Raw genomic sequence first — 22,342 nt, forward strand, 5'->3', positions numbered from 1 at the left:
TGCTACCAATCCAGTGCTCTCTCTGTACCCAGAAGGCACTATGAGATGATGTTTCTTATTGGAATCAGCTCTGAGTGGAAAGAATTCTCAACAACTAACACATTTCCCTCATCATCTCCACAGCTGCTTAGGATATCAGTAGTGCAGATAACGTGATGCTGGTGATCTGGCCTGACTTCCTGCCCCTGTTCACAAGAGGTAAGTGCTTTAAAAAAACACTTATGTGATTTTATCAGGAGAGGGAGTGAATGCCTCATGAAGAAACTCTCTTTACCCATACAAATCTTACATGATCTACAAATTAATGCCTTAGAGAGTGACATTGTGAAGAATTGTTGGTAAGTTCATCACCAAGAATGCTCCTGGGACTCCCAGGAGCAGAGGCCCCTTTGTGAAGCATTGAATTTCTTCTTAATTTTCACACTTGTGGGAGTCAGTGGGAATCAGTTACAGTCTCCTATGAGCCGCGTGTTGAATCTGGATCCAGAGAGTGGCGTCTCGTATCTCTTTATTGAAAGGGTCAGGGGAACTGATGCATTGGATTTTTCTATAAATATCTGGGAAGAATAGAATAGAGCAGAGGAATTGGCTCCAGTTAATCTCATTCAGTGAGGAAGCTGGTCCTGATATTCAGTCAACAAGCATTTAATAAACATTTACAGTTATGCCGGGCTCTGTGTGCTAAGTGCCAGGAATATGTAAAAAAAAGAGGAAAAAGCAAGATCCATGCCCTCAGGGACCTTAGATCCCAGTGAGGAAGATCACATACAAATGACTGTACCTGTAAGGTAACTACCACTGATGGGAGGCAATGATTTCAGAGAAGAGCCTGGGATACAGCCCCAGTTCTGCCCAAAGAAGCAGCTGTGTGGCCTTGGAAAGTCATGCGTCTGAATCTCAGTTTCTAACAAGATTGATCAATCTATGCATCAATAAATACATGGATGCTCTGTATAAATAAGCAAAGGTGAGAGTGCACAAGATGTATTTGAGTAAAAGGAACCATGAAGTCTGACTTGAGCAGAGGGTTTGTGAAAGGGTCTGGGGGTTAGTGAGACACATTTCTGAAAAGGGAGTCATGTTGTAGAAAGCCTTGAATGCCAGGAAAAAATCTGACTTAATCTAAGTCACTCCTTAGACCACTGGCCAAGGATCTGAAGTTCTCTGGAAACTCTGTGGCCATGGGAGCTTGATGTGGACAATGGGAAGGAGGCAAGATAGCAGGCAGCTCTACAGAGGGACCCAAGTTCAAATAAATCAAGTGATCTCTCCCAGTGACAGCAAAAACCCAATTAAGGACCAAATTAACTGAGAGCTACAAAGTCGATTGAATAAAAAAGACAAAGCCTTGGCTCAGAAATGGCCCTTACCTGGATAGAGCCAACAAGTGTGTCTGGGGAAAACTACCAGTGATTTTCATTTTTCTTGGGGATGGCCACTAGCTTTCAGACAAGGTGGGTCAGAACTCAGGCTTTCTGGTTATATGTGTCTCTGTGTCTCACTTTCTCCACTATAAGAGTTGGAAAAAAAGATGCTTCATCATCAGGTTCTAGAGTGGAGGGGAGGAGATCAGACACAGAGCCATGCTTGAAGGAGCCTATCAGCTACTTAATGAAAAGGAAGGGTGCTCACTGGAAGAACACCCAGCCTTTAAAGGTAGTGCATGAGTTGGCAGGCCATTGAGCCGGGTAGAGGTGTTCAGGGGAGGCTTCCAAGAACACACGTGGGTTGTTTCTTGGTGCTTTCCCCTAATATTTTGAGCTCTTCAAAAATGGGGGGGTATTCTGGTCTGTCTTTGTACACTCACTGCTTAGTGTACTGCCTGCATATAGTTAATTGGTTGCTGTCCTTGGTTCTTAAAGAGGAACAAAGTGACATCACTATGTTAGTAAGTGCTTAATAAAAGCTTGATGATGGATGGCTGTTTTCTTCTTAATATTTATTTTTGAACTCAACAAGACTGAATCCTCAGTGTCTCATCTCTCGCTTTGCACACTGTATGACTCTTTTGTGTTTATTAATTTAAAAATACTTTCATGGCTTCAACTCCACCCAACATGGAGGTCTTTGCTATCAGAGAGCTTCCTCTTTCCTTGTCATCCCCAGCCCCTAGTACTTTTGCCTTCTCTATTCATTTTAATTCAGATACTGAAACTGCTCTCTAAATATTTTATTTGAATAAATATGTGCAGCACAAATCCTTAAGACTAGTATCTCCTTGAAGGCAGGCTTGAGGCTACTTCTCTGACAGTAGCAGAAAGACTGGGTTCAGAGTATATGCTTAATTATACATCACCTGGAGCTGGAAGGACAATTTAACTTATCTAGACCAATTTCTTCATTTTTACTGATGAAGCTCAGAATAGGAAAGAAGCCTTTTAAAGGCCACACAGGAAGGCAGCCACCTAGCCCTGCCTGGATCTTCCCTGTCCCAGAGCTTCCCTACCTCTGTCCACCCTCACTGTTTCTTAAATGGAATGAACTTGAAGCCCTGGTTTCCATCCTGTTTCCTTAGCGTTTGCCCCTCTGTTTGTTTCGATAATTCTCATTTCCTTTCCATCTGTTCTGAGTCCTTGGAGCTCACACAGAATCCTCTTTTCAGTAATTGCCTTTCTTTTTTGTCTTCCCAAGGAGCCAGGCATTTTCCATCTCAACATTTATCTTATTTAAACCAAAGTCTTATTAGAGCAGTGGTGATTTGCTCATGTACAGATATGCACTGAGGAGTTGCAGATGTATCTCGGCCTTTCAGTGAAGGGAGCCAAGATTCCTTCTCATCCTACCCTGTCTCCTGCCTTGCCAGGCCCATCTGACTGCAGGCAGATTTGCCTTTGGGGTGTTCTCAGCCCTGTGATGACCACCAGAAAGCAAGGTTTGTCCACACTTGCATCTCATCAAATGGCTAAGTTTATAAGCTCATAGAATATCAGAGCTGGGAGATCACTTTATTTAACAGACAAGGAAACTGAAAGCCTGTGGCTAAGGTGATGTTATTGTTATTGTTATTATTCAGTCATGTTTGATTCTTCATGAACTTGTCTCGGGTTTTCTTGACAAAGATATTCAAGATGTTTGCCAATTCCTTCTTGGAATCATTTTACAGATGAGAAAAAGTTAAGAAAAAAAAAAGTTCCACAAAACTCCAAAAGAATACCAACCAGAAGTCGGATATGTGAGGAAGCTTCAAGCCAATGAAAGATTGGCTCTCAGGCTTAGAGTTCTCAGCAAGAGAAGGGATTTGGCATAATTTGTTTCATCCAAATGAAAACATCATTTCATGGGAAATGCCATTACCTCTTCCATGTCTCAAGTTTCTCTTAAATAGGTTGAAGCTGAAAGATCACCCAGAAGACAACTACTGCTAGGGTAATTTCACCCATAGTTCTTGCTGAAGGATTGGAGGACTTTTGGGAAGAATTGACAAGTCATGTTATCCATTGGTTTTTGGGATTTGGTGCCTTCACTACAAAGTTATTTTATTATTATTTTTATTATAGCTTTTTACATACAAAACATATGCATGGGTAATTTTTCAACATTTCAACATTGACCCTTCTATTCCAACTTTTCCCCTCCTTTCCTCCCCCCACCTCCCCTAGATGGCAGGTAGTCCCATACATGTTAAATATGTTAAAGTATATGTTAAATACAATACACACACATATATATATATCTGTATATATATATATATATACAGATATATATATATATATATACACACATACACACATATTTATACAGTTATCTTGTCATACAGGAAAGATTGAATTTAGAAAGAAAGTAAAAATAACCTGAGAAGAAAAAAACAAAAATGCAAGCAAACATTAACAGAAAAAGTGGAAATGTTATGTTGTGATCAATACTCATTTCCCAATATTCTTTTTCTGGGTGTGGCTGGTTCTATTCATTACAGATCAATTGAAACTGATTTAGATCCTCTCATTGTTGAAGAGAGCCATGTCTATCAGAATTGATCATCATATAGTAGTGTTGTGAAGTGTATAATGATCTGGTTCTGCTCATTTCACTTAGCATCAGTTGATGTAAGTCTCTCCAAGCCTCTCCGTATTTATCCTGCTGGTCATTTCTTAAAAAACAATAATATTCCATAACATTCATATACCACAATTTATTCAGCCATTCTCCAGTTGGTGGACATTCCTTCAATTTCCAGTTTCTAGCCACTATGAAAAGGGCTGCCACAAACATTTTTGCACAAATGGGTCCCTTTCCCTTCTTTAATATTTCTATGGGATATAAGCCCCGTGATAACACTGCTGGATCAAAGAGTATGCATAGTTTGATAACTTTTTGAGCATAGTTCCAAATTGCTCTCTAGAATGGTTGGATCTGTTGGATGGAAAACATCTTCCCAGTTTATTGCTTCCCTTCTAATCTTGTCTGTATTCATTTTGTTTGTACAAAAGCTTTTTAACTTGATATCAAATTTTTCTATTTTGTGATCAATAATGATCTCTAGTTCTTCTTGGGTCACAGATTCCTTCCTCTTCCCCAGGTCTGAGAGGTAAACTATCCTATGTTCCTCCAATTTATTTATAATCTCATTCTTTATGCCTAGGTCATGAACCCTTTTTGACCTTATCTTGGTGTATGGTATTAAGTGTGGATCAATGTCTAGTTTATGCCATACTAATTTCCAATTTTCCCAGTAATTTTTGTCAAACAGTGAGTTCTTATCCCAAAAGCTGGGGTCTTTGGGTTTGTCAAACACTAGATTATTAAAGTTATTGACTGTTTTGTCCTTTTAACCTAACCTATCCCACTGATCACCTAGTCTATTTCTTAGCCAATACCAAATGATTTTGGTGACCGCTGCTTTATAATACAGTTTTAGATCAGGTACAGGTAGGCTACCTTCATTTGATTTTTTTTATTAGTTCCCTTGAAATTCTTGACCTTTTGTTCTTCCAGATGAATTTCATTGTTATTTTTTCCAGGTCATTAAAATAGTTCTTGGGACTCTGATTGGTATAGCACTAAATAGGTTAGTTTAGGGAATATTGTCATCTTTATTATATTCGCTCAGCCTATCTAAGAGCACTTGATATTTTTCAAATTGTTTAGATCTGACTTTATTTGTGTGCAAAGTGTTTTGTAGTTTTCCTCATATAGTTCTTGACTTTTCCTTGGCAGATATATTCCCAAATATTTTATACTATTGACAGTTATTTTAAATGGAATTTCTCTTGTATCTCTTGCTGTTGGATTTTGTTAACGATGCATAAAAATGCTGATGATTTATTTGGATTTATTTGTATCCTGCAACCTTGGTAAAGGTATGGATTATTTCTAAAAGCTTTTTAGTAGAATCTCTGGAGTTCTCTGATATACCATCATATCATCTGCAAAGAGTGATAATTTGGTTTCCTCATTACCTATTCTAATTCCTTTAATCTCTTTTTCATTTCTTATTGCCGAAGCTAGCATTTCTTTTCTTTCTTTCTTTCTTTCTTTCTTTCTTTCTTTCTTTCTTTCTTTCTTTCTTTCTTTCTTTCTTTCTTTCTTTCTTTCTTTCTTTCTTTCTTTCTTTCTTTCTTTCTTTCTTTCTTTCTTTCTTTCTTTCTTTCTTTCTTTCTTTCTTTCTTTCTCTTTCTTTCTTTCTTTCTTTTTGAAATTGAAAACTTGTTTAATACTTTCTTTTTAATAGCTTTTTATTTACAAGATACACGCATGGGCAAAACCTTTTGTTCCAACTTTTCCCCTCCTTCCCCCCACCCCTCCCCCCAGATGGAAGGTTGACCAATGCATGTTATATATGTTAAAGTAGAAATTAAATGCAATATATGTATACATATCCAAATAGTTATTTTGCTGTACAAAAAGAATCAGACTTTGAAATATTGTACAATTATCCTGTGAAAGAAATAAAAAATGCAGGGGGACAAAAATAGAGGGATTGGGAATTCTGTGTAGTGGTTCATAGTCATCTCCCAGAGTTCTTTCACTGGGTATAGTTGGTTCAATTCATTACTGTTCTATTGGTGGTCATGTCCATCAGAATTGATCATCGTATAGTATTGTTGTTAAAGTATATAATGATATCTTGGTCCTGCTCATTTCACTCAGCATCAGTTCATTTAAGTCTCTCCAGGCCTTTCTGAAATCATCCTGCTGGTCATTTCTTACAGAACAATAATATTCCATAATATTCATATACCACAATTTATTCAGCCATTCTTGATAACTTTTTGAGCATAGTTCCAAATTGCTCTCCAGAATGGCTGAATGTAGTCACAATTCCAACAACAATGTATCGGTGTCCCTGTTTTCCCACATCCCCTCCAACATTCCACATTATCTTTCTCTGTCATTCTAGCCAATCTGACAGGTGTGTGGTGGTATCTCAGAGTTGTCTTAATTTGCATTTCTCTGATTAATAAGGACTGGGAGCATCTTTTCATATGACTAGAAAAAGTTTCAATTTCTTCATCTGAGAATTGTCTGTTCATATCCTTTCACCATTTATCAATTGGAGAATGGCTTGATTTCTTATAAATTAGAGTCAATTCTCTATATATTTTGGAAATGAGGCCTTTATCAGAACGTTTGACTATAAAAATGTTTTCCCAGTTTATTGCTTCCCTTCTAATCTTATCTTGCATTTGTTTTGTTTGTACAAAAAACTTTTCAATTTGATATAATGAAAATTTTCTTTTTTGTGATCAATGATGATCTCTAGTTCTTCTTTGGTCATAAATTGCTTCCTCTTCCCCAGGTCTGAGAGGTAAACTATCCTATGTTCCTCCAATTTATTTATAATCTCATTCTTTATGCCTAGGCCATAAACCTTTTTTGACCTTATCTTGGTGTATGGTATTAAGTGTGGGTCAATGCCTAATTTCTGCCATACTAATTTCCAATTTTCTCAGCAATTTTTGTCAAACAGTGAGTTCTTATCCCAAAAACTGGGGCCTTTGGATTTGTCAAACACTAGATTATTAAAGTTATTGACTGTTTTGTCCTTTTAACCTAACCTATTCCACTGATCAACTTGTCTATTTCTTAGCCAATAAAAAATGATTTTGGTAACCACTGCTTTGTAATATAATTTTAGATCTGGTACAGCTAGGCCACCTTCATTTGATTTTTTTCTTGACCTTTTGTTTTTCCATATGAACTTTGTTGTTATTTTTCTAGGCTACTAAAATAGTTTTGGAGAGTCTGATTGGTATAGGACTAAATAAATAGATTAGATTAGGTAGTATTGTCATCTTTATTATATTTGCTCACCCTATCCCAGAGCATTTAATATTTTTCCAATTGGTTAGATCTGACTCTATTTGTGTGGAAAGTGTATTGTAGTTTTGCTCGTATAGTTTCTGATTTTCCCTTGGCAGATAGATTCCTAAATATTTTATACTATCGGTAGTTACTTTAAATGGAATTTCTCTTTGTAACTCTAACTGTTGGATTTTGTTAGTGATATATAAAAATGCTGATAACTTATATGGGCTTATTTTGTATCCTGCAACTTTGCTAAAGGTGTGGATTATTTCTAATAGCTTTTTAGTAGAAACTCTGGGGTTCTCTAAGTATACCATCATATCATCTGCAAAGAGTGATAATTTGGTTTCCTAATTACCTATTCGAATTCCTTTAATCTCTTCTTCATCTCTTATTGCCAATATTGAATAATAATGGTGATAGTAGGCAAGCTTGCTTCACTCCTGATTTTATTGGGAATGGTTCCAGTTTATCACCATTACATATGATGCTTACTGATGATTTTAAATAGATGCTACTGACTATTTTAATAAAAGTCCATTTATTCCTATACTCTCTAAGTGTTTTTAATAGGAATGGATGTTGGATTTTATCAAATGCTTTTTCTGCATTTATTGAGGTGATCATATAGTTTTTGTTAATTTAGTTATTGATATATCAATTATGTTACTAGATTTCCTAATATTGAACCAGCCCTGCATTCCTGGTATAAATCCTACTTGGTCATGACTACAAAATTATTTCTAAAGAGTAAAAGCCACAGGTGGGCTTTGTGTGGCCTTGAAGAACATCTGTAAAAAGATGTCTCACAAGCATATAAAAATATTTGAACATTGCTTGGAAGACATGATCACAATCACATAATTTATTCAATCCTCAGAACTTAAAATAGCACATGGTACACAGTAAGGGCTTAAAAAGTACATGTTGACTTGACCTGGTGTGACCTTGACTTGACTGATTTTATCTCTTCAAACAGGGAGATGCATAAGTGGCTCAGTCATGGAGAATATCTTCTACAGATGTCTATTGCCTTTACTGTTTACAAATGACTTTGTAGTGAAGGCACCAAATCCCAGAGTATTATAGTACCTTTTCAGTGGGATTCTAGCCACAGTATAATATCTGACATATAGTATTCACTTAATGCTTATTGATTGATAGCCATTTAGTTTGCCCATTCACAGGGCAAATCAAGTAGATCAAGATCACCTATTGCCCAGATCTAGTGTGTGTGGCTGAATGGGCATAGCTTATTGAGTTAGCCCATTGATACAAGTAAGTCTTGGACAAGCAATTCATCTCTACCATGAACTGGGACAAAAATGAAATCTATGAAAATTTCATTTAGTTTCTTCTGAATTCTTCAGAATTGTTATGAACAATTTGTGCCAGGCCTTCAGGGGACCTTCAGGCCCCATCTCCCATATGCCATTCCAGTTGAGAGAAGAGTGATAGAGTGAGTGAAGCACTGGATAGCTGAATGAAAAAAAAAGTGTCTGCTTTATTTCTACTCCTCCCTTTCCGAGTTCTGATGGAATACAGTCCCTGGATCCTTCCATGTTTTCCATACACAGAAGTAGGAGAAGCAACCCATGTGTGGTCCTGGACCAGCTGCCTTTGGACCCCCAGAACCAGAATGCTTTAGTTGAGGGCCTTCCTTTCTCTTAAAATGTTGTGATCTTTTTGTGCCCCAAAGTGGGCAGACAAACCAGCTGCCTCTTGGGTCAGCCTTCCCCTTACCTTCCCCAATCCAGATCCCATTTGCCTTTTGAGGATCAGTTCATACACCACTTCCCCTGGAAAGCCTTCCCTGATCACCTTCCTCCTCTTCCTGGCCCCTCCGAATTCCCTGTACTGAGAAGCCAAATTATGTAGGAAGTTCAGAGCCAGGCAGGAGATGTGGTTTGACATTTGTTGCCTTTTACCTTTTTTAGGTCTAAGTTTCCAAATATATAAAGTAGAGGATGCTAATTTTCATAATCCTTTAATTGGACACACTTGAGGATTTTGTAGACTGAGGTCATGGATGAAAGGATAGTTTGCATGGTAGGAATTCTTTTAAAAATGTTCAATTTTTCTTTTCAGAGAATGAAAGTATGATTTTCTATTTTTTCTAACTTCTTTTTTGTTCCTGAGGTAGTGGTGGTAGAAGGAAAGAATGGCAACAATTCTATTGTAATAAATATATAGTTAAGCAAAAATAAATCCACATATTTGTCCTGTATGAAAATGTATGTAGCATTCTGTGTATTGGCTCCCTTACCTCATGCCAGAAAGTGGTAGCATATACCATTAAAAACTCATATATATGTATATATTTATACACATACATATATACACACACATGTATATACACACAAGTATATATTTTCAATTAACAAAAATCTTCTCTGCCCAGACCTTCCTGCCCCAAGATGAAAAGTGAGGTTGTCATGAAAGCCAGATCTTTGAGCTAAAGGAGGAGAAAGACGTTCTCCAGCTTAGAAACCTTTGATGTCCCGAAGGCTGAGGCCCTTGCTCACTGGCTCACTTTCCACAGCCTCTCAATTATTAAAATGCTGAGTTGCTCTGAGCCACTGACTTCAGGCATCCAAGGCTACTTTTTCAAAGCCAGGCCATGAAAGGCCTTCATATCTGAAGAGTCAGCTGAGCTTCCTTCCCAGCACTTGGCCAAGGGCATTTGGTCTGGGGAGGTCACAGGATCGACAGAGAGGATCATGACTAGTAAGGATGCTCCATAAAGAAGCTGCTTCTTTTCATTGCGGGATCAGGGCTTTTAGACCAAAGAAAAAGGATTAATCTAGTCTCCCTGACAATGGTAGTTGTGATGAAGGATAAAGGCATCGGGGACATTGGGACAGTGCCGCTTAGGGGAAAGAATGCTGGGTTTGGAGTCTCCTACTCTGGCTGGGATGCTTATTGGCTATGTAAAAGGGAAATTCTTTGAGGGCAGGCATTGATTTATTCTTGTATTTTTATGCCCAGAATTTACCACAGCACTAGGCAAGTTATTGAGAGATTAATTCAAGTCTTCTGAATGTAGAGCCGTGACAATGATGACTATCAGAGTGATACTTAATAAATGATGATCAATTGATAGATTGGCTTGAAATTCTGTGACAATGTTTCTTTATAGACAAAGCTTCTCCTTGACACTCTTTCCCAGTCCTCATTTTCTCTGACCCCTTTCCATGAAGGATGCCATTTAAAGTGGAGATTATAATTTAGAAAAGACAATGAAGTGAAAGGAACCAGAAAGAGGGCAATGTGTCTGAGGATCAAGCTTTGAGAATGGGGAAAAGAGGCAGCAGTTAATAGCACTGGATAGCTGATCAATTTGGTCAATTGATTTCTTGATCAATTATTTCTAATTTATCCTATTAATTTCTATCCAATTATTTCTAATTTATCCTATTAATGTACATGGCTGTTTGTATGTAACCTTCTCTCTGAGGTGATGAGCTCCTCCAGAGAAGGGTCTCTCCTAACTTTCTTAGGCGGTTAGGTGGTGCAGTGGATAGAGCATTGGGTCTGGACTCAAGATAACTTGAATTAAGATCTGACCTCTGACACTAGCTCTGTGACTCTGGGTAAGCTACTTAACCTTGCCTTGGTTTCCTCAATTATAAAATGTAGATAATAATGGCATTTACTTGAAAGCATTTTTGTGAGGATTAAATGAGATGAGATTTGGGAAATACAGTGTTTGACACATAGTAGGTACCTAATAAATGCTTATTCCCTTCATTTTCCTTTTTTCTCCAGCCCTTGGCACCGTGCCTGAAAAATAGTAAGTGCTTAATAATTTATTTTATTGAATGACAATTAGTCTCAGAAGAGAAAAGACATGGTAGAGACATGATAAGTACAAGAAGTGCCATTTTCCTCTTTGCCTGACTTCAGAGAACTATTGAGAAATAGCAGAAGCTGACTTTGGCTCCACATAAGGATAGACTTCCCAACAATGAGAGTTGTCCAAAGTAGAGTGGGCTACCTTGGAATGGGGGCAAAGGGCGCAGTTCTTTATCATCAGGAAGCCTTTAGTCTAGGATGGGCTGGACACGTGCCAGGAATTCTACCAATGACATTCATGATATGAAGCCCACTTGGACCTGGTGACTTCTAAGATTCTCTTCCATCTTGATGTTCTAACACTGATTCCTGAACTGGGAGAGACCTTAGAGACCATCTAGTCTAACTTGCTCCTTTCACAAAGGAGCAAACTGAGACATGTCTAAGAAGTTATTAAGAAATTAATTCAAGTCTTCTGAATGTAGAGCCATGACAATGATGAATGACAATGAGTGGAATGGCACCTTGTAGACCATCTAGCCCAAACCTTCCATTCCACCTTTATAGATTGGGAGACTGAGGCCCCTAGAGGAAAGGATAACCCCAATATTACAAAATGGATTTGGTGCAGAGTCAGGGTTTGACTCTAGTCATCTGGTTCCTTTCTTGATAATAGCCAGATCTTAGTTCCTCTCTTCTTCTTAAGGTTTTTATGTTATCTCTTCAATCTTTCCTTGAGCTTTCTTTATGATAAGTTGCAAACTCAGCCTCAAATCCATCATCCATCATGGAGCTCGCAGCCTCCAAGCCAGAGCATCTCAGTCTGCATCCCATTGGGAGCCAGATGCTGTTGGAGAGTGAGTTGTATGAGGATTTGGGGGGAGGGTGTTGATTATCTAAAGAAAGCATGGTTTCCTCAGGGAGGACTGAATTTCTTTATGGAGGCTCATAAAAGGGAACAGGGGCTGGGACATAAAGAACATCACTAGTTTCTCTTTCCACACTCCCCTGATCTGCAGAGAAGAATGTGGCTCAGTATTTCAGGGCTGTTCTGGCCTCACAGGCTCTGGGGTGAGGAGGTCATGAATCATGGATGAAAGGAGAGTCATTGGGGAAGATGGATTAACTTTGTTTTTCTTGGCCCCAGAATGTAGAACAGGAGCACAGAGGGAAGACAGGGAGACTTCAATCCCTCATTCAGAATGCCATGTATGAATAGGGCTATTCAAGAGAGGAATAGGTAGTCTCAGGAAGTAAGGATTAGAAGTCTTCTAATAAGTCTGAGTGAGCACTTGTTACCCATTTGTCAAATCAAACAGGGATTGATTTGAAATTCTGTGATGACATTCTTGACATAGATGACGTTCTTGTCCAGGTATCTGTTAGGCTGCTAGATGCCTTCTGGGAATTCCTTCAATCACTCTAGGATTCTGGGATCTCCATTCTGTGAGCCACAAAACTGGTTTTGGTCTGTGCTGATGACTGTTCAGACCTCCTTTTCCCCTTCAAAGGTGACAGAAAATGAGAAAAGGAGCTGAGGGCTAGAGTGCAGCATACTCTCAGAACAATCTTCAGAACTTCCCTCCCACAATCACTATCTTTTTTGGTTTTATATGAGTTTTATTGATGTTTTCTCTTCTTTTTTTCTCATTACAATCTTCTTCAGGATTTCTCCCCCTCGCTCTTTCAGAAAACTATCTCATATAACAAATAGTATTTTTAAGAACAAAAAAAAAAAGGAAAAAAAAGATGAAAATCCCAGAAAAACCAATCAATACACTGAAAAAATACTTGTAGAACTCCTGTATACCAAAAGAGTGGCTTGAATGCTTCCTGTTATATCTCTTTGCCCCCACTGACTTTGAATAATATTTTCTTATCTCCATTTTTAGTATAAATAATTAAATGTATCACTTCCTAGTTTATAAAAGCACTCGCCTCAAAACAATCCTGTAAGACAGGCATTGTAGATATTAATTTGAACATTTTATGGATGAGGAGCTGAGGTTCTGAGGAGTTAAATGATTTTTCTCAGAATCCTTCAGTTCAGAAGCAGAGTCTCCTGGCTCCAAATTCTGGAATCTTTCCATTGGGTTCCTTCCTTGCCCCCACCTCCCTCTTTCTTTCAAGCATCTCCTTTCCTAAAATTCCAGTACTACATCAGACTGTGGGTCCCTTGGCCTTTACAAAGAGATTTGTAGGAAGCACTTGGACCTGCATGTCTGCTCTCTTCTCTTCATCATTTTCATGGGCTACTTTGCTGCCATTAATGATGGTCAAGAGATCAGAATTCTTCTTTGTGAACCTACAAACAGACAAACATTCATGTGATTCATTGTTCTGGGGGCCCAGGCTATTAAATACTGATTAATTATTAAGACTGCATCTTCAAGAGTCATAATAGTAAAACATAGGCACAGCCCCCTGTGCTCATGGAATGTTTTACAAGATGGGAGGTTCTAGAGAGATCCTCTGGGAGCTTCCAATCCCAGTTTAACAGCAATACATGTTACCAAAAAGAGTAGCCATCAAGAAGAGGAATTGTACTAATTCTCCTTGGCCCTAGAATATAGAACTAGGAGCACCAGTGGGGAGAATTTAGAAGTTTCTGAAAGGCAGACTTTGACTGGATGAAAATAAAGCTCTCCAAAATCAGAGCTGCTCAACAGTAGTATGGACTCCCTTGTGAAATGGTGAGTTCCATGTGGGTAGGACTTCTAGCAAAAGATGGATGATCACTTGTCAGAGAAGGCCCTTTTCTTTTTTAGAGGAAATCAGGATCAAGTGATTTGTCCAAGGTTACAGAGCCAGTAAGTGACTGAGATCAGATTTGAACTTGGATCCTCCTGACTTCAGGGCCTGTGCTCTATCCACTGAGCCACATAACTGTCCCCAAAGATCTTTTTCAATATTGTGATTTTCTATCTCTTTGATTCTCTGATTGTTTTGGAATTACAAATTGGAAGGCAAGTGAGGGAAAGGCAGTTGTTTCAAACCTATTATAGAAAACCAGCCTTTGACCTGGCTCTTGCTGTGAAAGAAGACTCTAGTAATTATGAAGGTGAAAGGAGAAAGGGAAGAGGCTCACAATAAATGAGTTTCTTGGCTGTTTCCTGGAGACATAACAATAAATACTTATTTTCATTATTTTAAATATAGGATATGTAACCTGAATGTAATTTCTCCTACCAAGGTCATGCAAGCACTGAACTGGGAGCCAGAAGTCCAAACTTCAAGTACCCAGAGTCCTCTCAAAGGAGAGAAAGGAATGTATTTGAGAGATGTTGCAGAGAAGAACTCAACAGGCCTTGGTTACAGCTTGAATAGGGGGTGAGAGATAGAAAGGAATTCAGGGTGACTTTGAGATTATGAGCGTGAGGATAGAAGGATGGTGTTGCCCTCTATAGAAATAGAGAAGGTAGTGGTGATGGGGTCTCTTTGAAGGAAAATAAAGAGTTCTGTTTTGAGTGTGTTGATCTTAAGATGTCTATTGGACATCTGGTTAGAGATTTCTGAATGGCAGTTGGGGACAGGAGATTGGTAGTCAGCAGAGAGATTGGGGCAGGAAAGTTAGATTTGAGAATCATCTGCATAGAGATGGTCATTAAGTCCATGGGAGCAGATGAAATCATTAAATAAAATAGTAAATCCTTAAGTAAAATTGGAGAAGAGAAGAGGACTTGGGAGACAACTTTGGGAGACATCTCTAGTCAGAGGGAGTTATCTGGATGGGGATCCAGTAAAGGAGACAGAGAAGGAGCAGTTAGAGAGGTAGGAATGGAATCAGAAGAGAGCTAAGAGAGTATCAAGCAGGGGAGAGTAATCAGTAGTTTCCAAGGCTGGGGAGAATGAGAATTGAGAAAAGACCATTACACGTGGCAATTAAGAGATCATGGTTAATAAGTGAGCAGTTTTGGTGGAGTGAGGAGGTCAAAGAGCCAATTGTAAGGATGCTACATTGATAAGAAATGTCTGAGACAGGATTTGAATTTAAATCTTCCTGTGTTCTCTCCTCAGGGATTAAGGAAAGGATGGGGACTGATAAAAGGAACCATAGAATCAGCAAATAATCATAGAATGGTAGAGTTGGGAGAAACTGTTCAGCTCATCTCATCCAAATGCCTTCATTTGACAAATGAGGAAACTGAAGTCAAGAGGAGGAAAATGACTTGGCCAAGATCTCACAGGTAAGTAGTGCCAGTAATTTTATTTTCATTTTAGGGATGAAGACTCTTAGACTCAGATTGTCTTGCTTACCACTACATAGCTCATATGTGGTGTTGTCAGAAAGTGGTGTGTCTTAACTTCAGTCCATGTCTCCTTGGATTATGGTACCATGGCCAAGAGAAGGAGAATAGAAAAGGAAAAGGAGAAGAGAGAGATAAGTGGAGAGGAGGAGAAAAATGGCAGAAGGAAAAGGAAGGCAACTTCTTGGTCTGAGAACCCAACTTATTCTGTTGTGTAAAGTAGACTGCTCAGTGATCAGGGCATCCGGAAAGTGCTGCTTTGAACCCCAATATGAAAGTGAGAGTCCCAGGTTCCAATTCATCAGCAAGGATGTTTAGGGAATATGTGGGTTAGTCAGTCACCAGTTAACAAGCACTTATTGAACTTCTATGTGCTCAGTAAGATAGATAAAACACAACCCTTGGGGTCAGGAAGACTTGAATCAGATAGTTCTTAGCTCTGTCACTTTGGGCAAGTCATTCAATCTTTGGGCAAGTCACACTTTTTTCATCTGTAAAATGGGGATAACAATAGCACCTTCCTCTCAGTGTTGTTGTGAGGATCAGATGAGACAAGGTATAAAAGTACATTTGGAAACCTTAAAGTGTTATGAAAATGCCAGCCATCAAAATATGATTCTTGCCCTCAAGTGTCCAACAACATGCAAATAACTAGATATATGTTGTCAAGTCATGTCTGACTCTCCCATAATCCAATGTGAGGTTATCTTGGCAGAGATGCTGGAATGTTTGCTATTTCCTTCTTCAGGTCATTTTACAGATGAGGAAACTGAGGCAAATAGGGTTAAGTGACTTGCCCAGAGTCATACAGCTAGGAAATACTTGAGGCCATATTTGAACTTATGAAGATGAATCTTCCTTATTTCAAGCACAATCCTCTATCCATTGTGCCATCCAGCTGCCCACAAATAGGTACATACAAGATGCTTACAGTAGATGGAAAGCCTGCTCAGAGGGAAAACACTAGCAGTTCGGGGGTGGCCAAGAGAACTAAGAAGGCCTCCTTCAGGAGGTGGGATTAAAGGTAAATACTGAAGAAAGTCAAGGAAACTAAAAGGCAGGTGAGGGGACAAAGTCTTCCAGGCATGGGGGATTCCTTAGGCAAAGGTACACAGAGAGATATCTGAGACCAATGTGTATCTGGATTGTAGTGAATGGAAATTCAAAAAGTGTTCAAAGACTGAAAAGAGGCCAGGTTGTGAAATGCCAGAGACTTTTTTTATTTGATACTAGAAGTAATAGGGAGCCACAGAGACTTATTGAGTAAGGGAGGTATATGGTCACTTTCCTAGCCGAGTGGAGGATGGATTAGAATTGAAAGGGATTTGGATTAGGGAGACCACAGGCTAGTGAAGTAACTATAGAGGGTCTGAACTAGAGGGTTGGCTGTCTGAGTGGAAAGTGAAGGAGACTTAGGAAATATTGTGAAGGTAGAAATGGCAAGATTTGGCAATGGATTGGATATTTGGGGTGAGTGGAAGAGAAGAGTAAAAAATGATTTAGATATAGCAATCTGGTTTGAGATATCCAAGAGTCAGCTGATTATACAAGCCTGGGTCTCAGGAGAGAGAGAGATAGCAGGGTGAGGAACTTTCTTCTTTAGTCTCCTAGCATTCCATGTTTCTCTTATTTAAATCCCAGTTGTATCATCTTCATCTGTTATGCACATCTTCTATCCTCAGTGCTGAGCTCCTTGACACCTAGGGCTTATTTCTCCTTGGGATACCCTTTGTCATAGAGCTTAGACCTTTGCATGCATCTCTGAGAAATGTTCATTGCAAGTACAAAGAGATCAAAGAGGGGAAGGATAAATGAGTAAATGAAAAAATGAATTAAATGATGGCCAGATGAACAAATGAGTGAAAGAATGAATGAATGGATTCGGACAAGAGTGACTAATGACCAGAACAAGGGAACTGACCTGATGAGGGGACGTGGAAGGAAGATAGATGTCCAGGAGGCTGAATCAATAGAGAGGGAAGAGGTAAAGATGACACAGTGACACAGAGATTTGGATCCCATCTGACCAAGAGGATGGTGACAGCTTCTCCCACTGAGATAACAGTAATTTTTAAACAAAATGCTATTAAGTGCCTCCTTTTTGCAGGGCTTTTTGCTCAAAGCTTAGCTCCCAATGGTAGTTAAAACACAGGTCTTGTCCTCAAGATTACACTCTAATCACTTTGCCTTCCCTAAACTATAAAATGAGCGGTTTTGATGTCTAAAATCCTTCCGGCTCTAAAAATCCTCCGAGCAACAAAAATGAACAATGATAAAGAGATACAAAGGACAATGAAAGAGAGAGATAGTTAAAATCCAGTGAGTGATGGGAAGAGGGGGCAATTGCTGCCAAGTGTGGATGGGGCAGGAGTCTTTATGGAAAAGGTGGTTCCTGACTTGGTTTTGTAGAAGAAAGAACCTTCTTTGAAGAAAGATTGGGGGAGAAAAATAGCCTGTAATGGAAGAACAGCTTGTAAATATCCTCCTCTTTGAGAGCTTCATCTTCCTCTTTTCCCTCTTCCTCTGCCTGTACCCCCTTTTTCTCCATCTCCTCTGCCTTGGCCCCTTGCTCTCATTCCCTCCACTCCCCTTCCCAACTCTGCCAAAGGGAGGCTGGCACAAGAGCCAGGGGAGGGCACCAACACCTGTGGTAGCAAGATAGACTAGTGGCAAGCAAGACCATCTCACGCCCCCCCTCGCCCGATAAAAAGCCAGAAGAATAAATGCTCACCGATAGAGGAGAGTTTGATTTAAGTAAGCATGACCTTAAAATGCCATCATGTTTGAGTTTGAATCAGGTACTTAACGAGCAGCCCCCATGGCGGCCTTGGTTCTTTGCAGCTTGGTGCTGTGGGCACTAATTCTGAAAAACGGGCTTTAAGGATCATAGTCTATACACTATCAGAAACAAAATCAATATTACATTACCCCAAGGTGCTGATGAATACATTACAGCTGTAGGAGGAAGGTGAAAAACAGATTGTACAAGGCAACATCTGTGCTGATTAGTTTACCAGATTGAATTGCAGGGCCTGATAACATGACTTCTTGGAGGAGAGAGAGCTGGCCAGCCCTGGGGATTGGGAATGGGATAGAGAAGAAATAGAGCCAAAATATATTTTCAGAATTAAGGTAATAAGGTCTCCCCCACCTCAGCTGGAGAATAGAAAGCAGCAAAAGGCCCTGAGTCTTTTTTCCTTGCACTTTGCTTAATGCCCAATTAATCCAAATAGTAGTAGGTAGCCCCAGAATTGGCTCCAGGTACCCAAGATGTTTTTCAGCTTTAAGGGAAGGGGAAAGAGGCAGACCTCCATCTGAGTAGGGTCTCAGCTACAGCCCAAAGAGGAATGCTTGGGTAGCCAGGGGACTCTACCTCTGTCTCTGCATTAACTTTCCATGTTCTTAATCCTTCTGGACCTCAGTTTCTCCATATGTACTGTCATGCTTTATTCTAATACTCCTCCCAGCTCTGACATTTCCTCTTCTAAGCTCCCTCCCAACTCTGACATCCCCTATTCTAAGCTCCCTCTCAGCCCCAACACCCCCTGTTCTAAGTTCCCTCCCAGCTCTGACTTCCCCTGTTCTAAGCTCCCTCCCAGCTCTGACATCCCTTGTTCTAAGCTCCCTTCCAGCTCTGACATCCCCTGTTCTAAGCTCCCTCCCAGCTCTGACATCCCTTGTTCTAAGCTCCCTCCCAGCTCTGACATCCCCTGTTCTAAGCTCCCTCCCAGCTCTGACACCCCCTGTTCTAAGCTCCCTCCCAGTTCTGACACCCCCTGTTCTAAGTTCCCTCCCAGCTCTGACACCCCCTGTTCTAAGCTCCCTCCCAGCTCTGGCACCCCCTATTCTAAGCTTCCTCCCAGCTCTGACACCCCCTGTTCTAAGCTCCCTCCCAGCTCTGACACCCCCTGTTCTAAGCTCCCTCCCAGCTCTGACATCCCCTGTTCTAAGCTCCCTCCCAGCTCTGACATCCCTTGTTCTAGGGTCACTCCCAGCTCTGACATCCCTTGTTCTAAGCTCCCTCTCACCTTTGACATTCCATGTTCTAAGGCCCCTCCAAGCTCTGACATTCCCTCCTTTACCTTTTGGTCTGCCTTCCAGCTCTCATGACAGCAGCTGGGGATTGATTTCAGAATCGTTTCCTTTGTCATTCAATCCCCTACATGGACTGATTGCTTATTCTGAAAGCTCTGGAAATGGCTGCTTTGACTCATGACCACTCCACTGTCTTAGTCAAATACTTGCAAAGCAGCCAAAGCCTTTTTCTATACAGAACCTGGACTGGGAAACTAATTCCCATCATTCTCTTCCACCTGGCCTGAGGCCCTGTTTAAATGATTTATTCTATACCCAAATCAAAGGCTCTTGATCCATCTTTTAAAGTTTGTCTTGGAACAATTAAAATGAATGAGTGAAATGACTGGGGTGGGGCAGGTACTGAGAGGAACTTGAAGACCTTCCTCTCCCTGAGCATTAAGAGAAAGAAGAGTCAGACCAGTCTGGGTGGACTTTCAAAATCACCTCCCCTTTAGGAGATGGAATCCATTATTCCAAAGGGAAGTCTGATTTTAATTTCGAATTTTTTGAACTCTCAATTTTCCTCAGAACCCAGAGAACAACAACGTTGGCACCCCAGCTTTGAGGTCCTGGTGGAAGTTCTGATTTCTGGTGAAGCTCAAAGGCAGGAATAAGGCTGCAGGCAGATCTCTGGCCTTGGTCCTGACCATGCCCTCACTAAGTAGGAAATGTCTAGAAGGGTCTCAGGATCTGTCTAGTCTAAATCTACATTGGATAGAGGAGGAAAGAGGCTCAGTGGGAAGGGACTTGCCTAGTGCCAAGCATGTAGGGAGGGGCAGAGCCCAGGCTTTAACCCAAATGCACTGTTGTTTCTACTTTACTATGATAATAAAGATAACATGATGACGATGATGATGATGACAACCTATGTTGAGTCTCTCCTCTGTACATGTACATCGGCTGCTATACATTTATTTGTTTAAAACTTTTAACTAGAAAGATCCTCTAAGAGTTCATTAGTTGATGAATTGTCATTTGCCATAGTGGAGAAACTTTGCACTCTGGGAGTTCCCAACTTGCACAGTTGAAATCACAAATCTGTGCCCCACTCCCAAACACACAACCACAAGTGCAACTAACCCACTCTCATTTCTCTAGAGCTTTAAAGTTTGCAAAAGCCCATCTTCATGATATCTCCATAGGTAATCAACTAGGCATTTTTTCAAGAACACAATTCTGTGTGCCAAATACTGTGTTGAGGACTGAGAATATAAAGACAAAGATGAAATGGCTCTTGTCCTCAAAGAGTTTATATTCTGTGAAGATAAAGGACTCCCTAAATGCCCTTGTACAGTTTTAAGCTGTTAAAACTTAACACTGCACTAAGACTTTGGGGATACCATACTTAGAAGCAATAAAATATTTAAGAAAATTTAGTTTCTGGACTTTAGACTCTGAGGGGGCATCAGCGGAATCTTGAAGGAAATCAGGGCTTGGAAGAAGGGAAGGTGGGAAGAGAGAATATAACATTGGAGCAAAGACATGGTGAGGGAAGAACAGAGATTATATTGTATCTAGGAAGCATAGGGAGAAGCTTAACAAAAGTTCTCACTATCCAGTTGCTTTTTTTCTTGGAATCTCCATTTCCTTATTTGACAGATGAAGACACCACTGCCTCTCAGAGCTGCTCCAAGGGACATCCTTTGCCAGGTTTTACATGCCTTCTGTGTGGGAGCTGCCATTATTATTCTGGGCATGACTTTGGTAGATAGGAGGTCGGTAGCAGCTCCATCGGGGGGCATGGTGGACCTTCTGCAGAGCATCAGTGATTGTCTTCCCTTAGCTGACTGCAAGCTTCATTTCTTAAATCAGGTTTGAAAGTTTCATTTATTTTTTTATTAAAATATTTTAATTCTAATCATTTAAGATTTTGATGCTGCCACTTCTATCATAAGAAAATTAATCAGAGCCCCTCTGTTGTCTGAGAAGAATATTGATGAGCTGGGGAGCATTCCTAGCTCCAAAATTTGTGATGAACAAGCTTCCTTTAATGGTCTTGGGCCTCTGTTTTTGATGGTGATACAGGTACCTTCAGCACAATCCAAACAAATCCTATTTAAGTAGGTCTTGTGTGGGGAGGGTAGTGCTAAAAATCTGCCCTATCCCAACCCCAGGCCCTCACATGGACCAGATATAACAGAGTTCTCATAGGACCCATGGAAATCCCCCTGGAAGAGATCTTGGCTGCTCCCAGTGCTCCCTGGAATCAGAATCACTCTGGAGTTTGAAAGGCTGGATAGGATTTCAAAAGGCACCAATTAGGGGAAAAGGGGAAGTAGAGACATGAGACCTGGCCCCTGCAAAGATCAGAAAATGGAAACTAGGCTGGAAAGGGGCCTGGACCCCAAGCTACATGAGAAGGGATACAAGCAGCTGGAGAAGACAAGAAGCTTGGTTCAGATGCTTATAAGATTTTTGTTTAAAGTAGATAATTTACTTTATTTTTAAGACATCATATTTTTATTGCTATGTTTTGTTTCTGTAACATTTTCATTTCCAACTATGTCCCTTCTTTCTTCTCTAATACAAAGAACCACCTTTGTTCAAATATTTAAACAAAGAGGAAAAAAACCATTCAATATACCTATCATATCTGACATCATATACACTATTCTATACCCATAGTCTTCCACTTCTCCAAAAAGGGTAGAGTTGTCATTTGCTCAGTCTTCTCCAGGGCTAAAATTGCACACTATAATTCCAGAATGTCATTTTTTTCTTCCCTTTCTCCTCTCTCTTTCCCTTTCGCTCACCAGTCATTGATAATCATGGCTCAAATTTGCTCACAATCAGTATTATCCTGTAGCAGAATGGGCTGATTTCTATTCCAAATAATGAATTTCCAGTTCCTGGGGATCTTCAGGCAGAGACTATTTGTTGAGGGTAGAGGCTTTTAAAATGCCCCAATCCCAAGTTAGGGATCCTGTTATGTCAGATGGGGGAGAGTGGCTTGTATCTCAAGAATTGTGGAGAGACAA

The 22,342-nt window shown here is 40.0% G+C and overlaps 1 long non-coding RNA gene across 1 annotated transcript in view; it reads left to right on the forward strand.

Moving 5' to 3' along the window:
• The first annotated feature begins 234 nt into the window (after positions 1-234).
• LOC141543200 (uncharacterized) overlaps positions 235-22,342 on the forward strand; it is a 45,698-nt gene continuing 23,590 nt past the window's right edge. The window contains exons 1-2 of the long non-coding RNA XR_012482374.1: positions 235-338; positions 15,058-15,227. This is a non-coding gene — a long non-coding RNA (uncharacterized LOC141543200). The remainder of the gene's footprint in view (positions 339-15,057; positions 15,228-22,342) is intronic.

The sequence above is a fragment of the Sminthopsis crassicaudata genome, chromosome 5 (genome assembly GCF_048593235.1).
Source record: "Sminthopsis crassicaudata isolate SCR6 chromosome 5, ASM4859323v1, whole genome shotgun sequence".
NCBI lineage: Eukaryota > Metazoa > Chordata > Mammalia > Dasyuromorphia > Dasyuridae > Sminthopsis > Sminthopsis crassicaudata.